This window comes from Triturus cristatus, chromosome 11 (genome assembly GCF_964204655.1).
Source record: "Triturus cristatus chromosome 11, aTriCri1.1, whole genome shotgun sequence".
NCBI classification, from domain to species: Eukaryota; Metazoa; Chordata; class Amphibia; order Caudata; family Salamandridae; genus Triturus; species Triturus cristatus.
In genome coordinates this window covers 61818881-61826261 of record NC_140594.1, presented here as the reverse complement: position 1 = coordinate 61826261, position 7381 = coordinate 61818881, and the positions used below count along the sequence as shown (strand labels likewise).

Here is a 7381-nt window from a genome sequence, read left to right as displayed (position 1 = left end):
GGACAGGTCCATTCCAGATGATGATGACATCATCTATGTACCTGCCCCAGAACAGTATGTATTCCATCCATGTAGAGGCATGGCGGCCCCAGGCGTGCACCCGCTCATACCAGCCCATGAAAAGTCCGGCATAAGCGGGCGCAAACCTGGAACCCATGGCAGTGCCCTGTGTCTGCTGAAACCATTTGTTGTCGTGGAGAAAGTAGTTTTTGGACAGGATGATATCTGTCATCTCCATTAACATCTCATTGTGGGATAAGTGGACAGCAGATCTTTGTCCCAAAAAGAATTCTAAGGCCCTAAAGCCAAATTCTTTTTTAATGCTGGTATAAAGACTGGATACATCGAGGGTAGTAAAGACCAAGGTGTCTGTCCATTCCAAACCCTCAAGTTTGGATAAGATGTCCTTGCTATCCCTCACATAAGCAGGTAGGTTTTGGACCAATGGCTGTAAGAAGCCATCCACATATTCCGATAATCTCTCTGTAGGAGAATTAATACCGGAAATGATCGGTCGACCAGGTGGGAAAGGAGCTCCTTTATGCACTTTGGGCAAAATGTAAATACACGGGAAAGTGGGCTCTCCGACAGCAAGGTATTCGTATTCCTTGCCATCAATTAACCCAGTCTCCCGCCATTCAACTAGTTTGCCATTGATGTGTTTACATAGTGATTTCATCGGGTTATGAGACAGTTTCATATAGCAGTTTGTGTCAGCCAATTGCCTTTCAATCTCTCCCATGTAGTCCACTGTGTCCATCACCACCACGTTACCCCCTTTGTCAGCCTCACGGATGACCAACGCAGGATTAGATCTCAAATCCCTCAGAGCGCGATTTTCGGCTGTGGTGAGGTTGTATGTTGTATTATGGTTTACATGACGTGTGGCCTGGAGCCTGTATAGATCCTGGCTTACCTTTTCCCAAAAGATATCTATATTTGGGTGTGTGCCTGTAGGTATGAATTTAGATCTTTCCTTTAGACCACTGTTAATGGTGAGGTCCTCATCAATATTCAATTCAGTACGTAAGGAGTCTGTGTCCATTTCTGTTTCAAACTGTATAGATAGCATGGATTTGAGAGCATTAAATTCCGCAACTGTTTGTTCTGAACCCCCATGGGCTTGTTGGTTGTTAGTACACATAGGCCAGACTCTTGAGAAATGTTCTTTCAATTTTATTTGCCGCACAAATTTAAACAGGTCAACAAAAACATCAACATCCCTGCCAGATTGGGTTGGGCAGAATCCTAAACCTTTACTGAGAACAGATAATTCACAGATTGACAAAGTTTTATGTGACAAATTAACAATCCTCAATTCCTCCATTGTAGTTTCCTCATTGCGATTTAGTTCCTGTTCCCTCCCCTCCTCGATCTCGTTGACCTGTCTGAGGTCATGTTTGTTGTGTTTTTGTTTTTCTCGCTGTTTCTGCCATCGCCTACCGCCCCTTCTTGTCCTTGTTCCTTTGGAGCTAACCTCCCCCCTACCCTCACCTTCTCCATTTCCAATAAAAAAGAAGAGGGTTGGGCAGTCTTAGACTGTATTGGTGTTAAATCTTCTGGTGGTATAGAGCTGACTGAGGAGGAAATCGAGGACACACTACCCGCAAGTGAAGAACCCAGTGTATCCTCACGTTGTCTTTTCCCCTCTCCCACAGCCTTGATATTATCATACTTGCGGGCAAAGGTGTATACCCTACCATCTCTGTAATCTTTGTCGTCTCTGCGTATCTTCTTCACCTTTTTTTCCTTGAGATAGATTTGATAATCCTCAAGGATTTTGTTAAGGATCTCGTAATTTTTTCGAATTGCCTCCTTAGGTTCCAGTATAGATATCTCAGCCTCTAGGTCACTAATCTCCTGTTGCAGCTTCTTCCCTTTCCCCTCTGCGTTTTTAATGAGTATCCGCATCATTACAAATGAGGCGTCATGTAGGTTCTTCTCCCAGTCCCTGAGGTCATCAGTCTCAAGGTTTTCGAAGGTGGGAAAAATGAGGATTCTCAGTCCTCTGGGGATCTTGTCATTTTCCATGTATTTCTCAAGGGTTGTACCGTCCCACCAACGAGCCATTTCGGCTTTTTTTAGTCTCTCCAATTTTTGGAACTTAATTTTCAGACCCTCAGGGCTGGGGGTTGTTGTAGTAGGACCTCCCGCTTTGGAGCTAGTTGTAAACAGATCCTGTGCTAACTCATGTCTTCTATCCTTAAATTGGGTCATCTTATTTCAAAATTAAATTCAAGTTCACTGTCTTCCAATTAGTACAATTTGCTGTGATAACAATTAGTTATTGGGGTTAATCCGTGCTAACTGGGGTGCAAATACAGATCAGAAGGAACGGAGCTAGCGGTAACCCTCTGGGACAGCACCGGATTATCAATTACCCTTTGTATTAATAGGTGATAAGTTCAGATTCACCCTATGTGTGCGCTCTCGACTGGTACCCGCTAACACAATACCTCCCCAACCATTGGGGCAAGATAGGAACATAAACAGCAAAAGGCGCACCACAACCTCAAATTAAGTCAAAATCAGTCCATGTACATCCAATTTTTCTTTTCCAAAATGATCTTCTTTATTTTTCATATATTAAAATGACATTTAAGAACAGCCAGAGCAGCCGACGCGTTTCGTCCACTTGGGACTTCTTCAGGGCTGCAAAGTATATATATAAAACAATGTATAAATACAATGAATACCCACATACAATATATACAAAACAAACAACATTATTATGAATCTTAGACAAATACACATAAAGTACTAATGAGACGGAAGACAGAGGACAATAATAAACTAAACATATCAGGACATAAACAGTAAAAAGTCAGTTAATCCTTGCTATTGATTTATGTTCAATAGTTTTCGATATCAGTAAGTAATTAACTCTATGGCATGTTACCGGGTAAGTAGGAATTTTAAAACTGCACAATTGTGTGATGCGACTGGTTTTTAGAAAGTTGCATAAGCCATCGTTAGTTGGGTCAGAAGGGATAAGGGTAGCTATCAACAGGCTCAGAGTGGTGTCACCGGAAGTGACAAGAGCAAAGGAAGGCGGTTCAAAGGTATACCCACCGTAAAAGATAATACATCTGTTTATGTGATTCAATCTTGAGAATTCAGGAATATCTTTCAGAGTCACTAAAAAAGGTCAAAAATGGAGGAGCATTACTCAGCGTAGTGAACTAATATTTGCAGAGTGTCAAAGGTACGTGTTCACTGTACCAAAGTACATAAGAGCTAAGAAAAAAATAATGCAAACCCCATAGGGGTATCTGTACTTACATGAATAATGAGTACGTCTAATAGAATAGTAGTCTGATGTCGATGGGTAGCAAATGCGCGTCCCTTCTTTTTAAGAATCAAGTGTCCAATTAAGTTAGAAACCGATGATAAGGTAGGATCCCGAATCTTTAGAGTGCCTAAGTTGAAAACACAATGAACTAATGATTATGATCAATAGTTGCGTTTTCAAATGGATTCAATTAACCCATTCACAGTATTATGTATAGGTAGATCTAAAAATAGAATAAATCTGGGCAAAGGGGTTATAAGGATGACATAAATAGGACAATCAAATATTGCGAGCAACCTATCTTAGATTGTCTTATCTTACCATAAGTGTCCAAACAATATTAAACACCAACCGTTATATGATAATGATTAAAAAAATATATTCCTTGTATCAAACAGAAAGAGGATCTAACCCTTAACATAGATCTACGGGGTTTTATTACTAGAGTGCCATAAATCCTAAGAAGCAAGCTCAATAAGAATTTTTGAGTTTGCCAAAAATAGTCATAAGTTAGGCTATCTCTAAATGCTCGAAAATAGCATCTGTCCAAACTTCCAAGGCACCTACCCGATTCCGCATCCTTCGGTTCCTCGATAGTAATCCTCAGGTATTCCGTAACACCCGAGACTCCTGCTCGTGTGTTTATATAGTAATTGACCCCATGTAAACTCCGAACACCTGGGTCCCAGCCTCGTAACCGGGATTTGCATCACGGTGCAATAACTAGGAGTAGCATGTAAAAACAGTGGCCATTTTGGAAGGGTGCAAAGTAATCAGCCTGCTAATGTTGAGGGGATTTGAAAACGACGATATTTGTAATTGCTAATATAATGTAATGGCGGACGGTACACATATCCATTGCCGTACACCAGTTGCATGATAACTCGAAACGAGGTATATTAATAAAGAGTAAACAACACTCCGTATAAGCCTAAAAACGGGCAAAATAGCCGCCATTGTGAAACGGGCAAGTTCTATAAACATAGTGGCCATCTTGGAAGGGTGAAAAAGTAATCGGCCTGCTAATGTCGAGAGGATCTAAAAAAAAAGAGACGATATTGTAATTGATGATATACTGTCATGGCGGACAGCACACATATCCATTGTCGTACACCTAGTTGCATGATAACTCAAAAAATGGGGTATATTAATACAGAGTAAACAACACTCCGTATATGCCTAAAAACGGGCAAATCAGCCGCCATTTTGAAACGGGCAAGTTCTATGAATCTCAACTCCTGATGTGAATTAGTCATTAATCTAAAAAGAGACTCGCCTATTACGCACACGTAAAGCATGTAGACGTGAGCAAATCAGTCGCCATTATGGACTGGGCGGGTTCTGGGAGTCTTAACTTGCCGTATAAATTAATCCTTAGATAAAAATATCGCTTTTTACATGCGTGCAAGATCGGAGACGAGAAACCGATTGAGTGAGGAGGTATGTCAAATAAAAACAAAAACTGGTCCTCCCTATGGTATAAACCAAGTGTATAAAAATCAGCCAGAGCTTACTAACAAAAAGAGTGAATATAGTGTTGTGTATCAGGAAAAAATGGCCAATATCGGTGGTATTTGGAACAACTACAGGTGATGTGCACCGGAGGCTATAGGTCCTAATAATTTATGGTGTGTACATAACACATGAGATCTTTTTCAGCAAAATAAGATAAAAATGCCGATATATGTATCGGATACATTTCGAATTAACAGACACATTTCAACTAGCTATAAGTGAAGTCACTTGTTGTGGCCAAAGTACAAATGTCACAATAAGGTTCAACTATAGTGAACCATAACTCAAGCATGGATGTGCATAATCACATAATCACTTAAATATTGTCAATTCAAAAACAGAGCTGGAAAGTACAGTTTGGTAGGGCAACAAGGTTAAGTATATGTAAATCAGCAGTATGAGCTAGGCTATACCAAGAACACATAATAATCGCAATCACAGTGAATTAACATATGTAAATCAGCAGCCTAAGCTAGGCTATACCAGCAGCACATAATAATAACAATCACAGTGAGTGAAGGCACATAACGTGGCAGTTGTCAAAATTCCACGTTATGGATTCATACATAATTCCCAATAATTACCACACAGAAATGCATATCGGCATCAACATTTGGTCTTTCGAGAACAACAGGGGATAAGGTTAACTTAATCGAAAAAGATGAGTAGTTGATACCAAAAATTCATATGCAAAATACATAGTCATCTGTGATCAGACTAAGTTGTTCTTACATCTCATGGTCTCTACAGGAAATAATGCATTTCAGATTCTGTGTTATGCCCCATTTCCACACATCGGAGCCACGTTATGGATTCATACATAATTCCCAATAATTACCACACAGAAATGCATATCGGCATCAACATTTGGTCTTTCCAGAACAACAGGGGATAAGGTTAACTTAATCGAAAAAGATGAGTAGTTGATACCAAAAATTCATATGCAAAAAACATAGTCATCTGTGATCAGACTAAGTTGTTCTTACATCTCATGGTCTCTACAGGAAATAATGCATTTCAGATTCTGTGTTATGCCCCATTTCCACACATCGGAGCCTACATATCCAACCTGCCTCGTTGCGTCTCAATTCTAACTCCCTATTCCCTCCTCTGGGGGATGGTTGTATATGATCTATTCCAAAGAACCACAGTTCATTTGGCTTGTGCCCTTTGTCCTGGATGTGTGTAGTAAGGGGATACTTGGAATCACCTTTTACTGCCGCTCTTAGGTGTTCCTGTATTCTGGTCTTAAGTTCCCTTTTTGTGCTGCCTACATAAATGATGTTACAAGGACAGCCTAGGGTATATGTTACAAAAGTTGTTTTACACGTGATGGTGTGCTTAATCTTATGTGTTTTATCAGTGTTGTATCTGAACGTACGTGTTTTGTTTCTTCCTAGTTTGCAGACATTACATTTCATACATGTAAAGAAGCCCCCGTTGCCCTCTGTCAGCCAGTTAGGGGGTTTGGGGGACATTACAAAGCTAGGGCATAGAATGTTCCTCAGGCTTTGACCCCGTCTGTAGGTTACCCTGGGTGTACTAGGGATTTCATCTTTTAAACCCGGTATTTCACATAGTAATCTCCAATGTTTCCTCAAGATGTTATAAATCCGATTACTATCTCTATTGAAGGTGGTAACAAGAGCAGTGGTAGATTGTTTTTCAGTGCGTAATGTTTTTTTCTTCTCCAGAGTATTTTCTCTCTTTACCTTGTAAGCCCTCTTTTCGATCTTATTCATGAGGGGCACAGGGTAACCTCTGTTGATGAATCTATTTTTGGTCTCCGTGACATTACGGATGAATCCCTCCTGAGTGTACATGGGAGTGTGCATGGTAAAAAAATTGTGAACATAACTGTGCGCGGTTTTAGGTGCAGAATTTTGTCTTTCACCTACGGTCACTGGTTTGAATCTTGGTGAGCCTACTCTTTCATCCTTCTGAAGTCTATAAAATGAATACCATTGAGCCCGGCAACAGTAAACATATATGACTCAGAGTTAAGATACCACAAGTGGTGAACATTCACATATGTTATATATGTTATGTGAGTGTGCATACACAAGTGTTGTCTCTTTGTGCGTGCACACAAGTATATGTACATTTGTACTTCTAGTGTTTTTGGGTCTAGCCCAGGCAGAGCTTTCATTGTCTGTCGAGACATGCTGTATTTAGGATATGGGCTTTAAGCTCTGCCTATGTATTTTATTGGCTCCTTTCATTGTCTTTTAGAATTGTTTTTATTTCATTGGTTTATTTGTTTAATAGTCCCTCCTTCTCCCTCTTTAGTACCACCTTCTCTTCAGTTGTAACGTCCCATAAGGAAAGCCCCTCTTACATGTGGCTTTACTCAGTACATTTTATTTTCAGTTTCTGAGTACTATTTTCTTAATGACTTCTTAAATGTAGCTGGAGTAGCTGGAGTTGCAGGCACAACTGCCCCTTCCCCGACCGCACTTCCCCGACACACCCTCTCTTCAGGCTTCAGCTGAATTCTTCTCCTCCCTGATGCTTGTTATTATTTATTTATAAGGCCATCCGTCTTTCTTTTCTATTTATCTACTTTATTAGCAT

At 40.3% G+C, this 7381-nt stretch overlaps 1 long non-coding RNA gene across 1 annotated transcript; it reads right to left on the bottom strand.

Moving 5' to 3' along the window:
- Positions 1-1009: 1009 nt before the first annotated feature.
- Positions 1010-3800, bottom strand: LOC146783236 (uncharacterized). Its single transcript, XR_014970602.1, has 3 exons — positions 3283-3800; positions 3073-3138; positions 1010-2652 (listed from the first exon to the last, which is right to left on the bottom strand). It is a non-coding gene; the product is annotated as an uncharacterized LOC146783236 (long non-coding RNA).
- Between the last annotated feature and the right edge of the window lie 3581 nt (positions 3801-7381).